The sequence below is a fragment of the Echinops telfairi genome, unplaced genomic scaffold (assembly GCF_000313985.2).
Source record: "Echinops telfairi isolate 266 unplaced genomic scaffold, ASM31398v2 ScPeMD7_7475;HRSCAF=8513, whole genome shotgun sequence".
NCBI lineage: Eukaryota > Metazoa > Chordata > Mammalia > Afrosoricida > Tenrecidae > Echinops > Echinops telfairi.
The window spans coordinates 29,019,299-29,019,767 of NW_022111379.1; positions in this window are offsets into that span (position 1 = coordinate 29,019,299).

A 469-nucleotide genomic window follows, 5' to 3' on the forward strand; every position below is an offset into this window, starting at 1 on the left:
TTGGAAACATTTTTCAAACTCATCAGTTTGGATGTGACAACACTTCCCTCATTGTTTCCTTCAGTCGTCTACATCATTAAATCGCTGTCCTTCCATGTCCCTCTTCATTCGAGTAAACAAAAAGAAGTCACATGGAGTGAGGTTAAGTGAATCAGGTGCACGGGGCAAGGGAGGCATGGGTTTTTTTGCCAAAAACTGGTGCACTGAGATGGGTGTGTGAGCAGATGCATTGTTTGGTGTCATAAACAGTCCCCCATCTGCCACAAATAGGTCTTTTTTGTCACACACGATTACACAATCTGTTCAGAGCCTCTAAATAGAAAGCTTGATTAACAGTCTGACCTGGTGAACAGAATCCAAATGCGCTATCCCCCTCACATTAAAAAAAAAAGAGCATAGTTTTGGGGGGTACCCCTCATATTTAGGAATAAACACAACCAGAAAAATAAAAATATATACAAAGAAAACA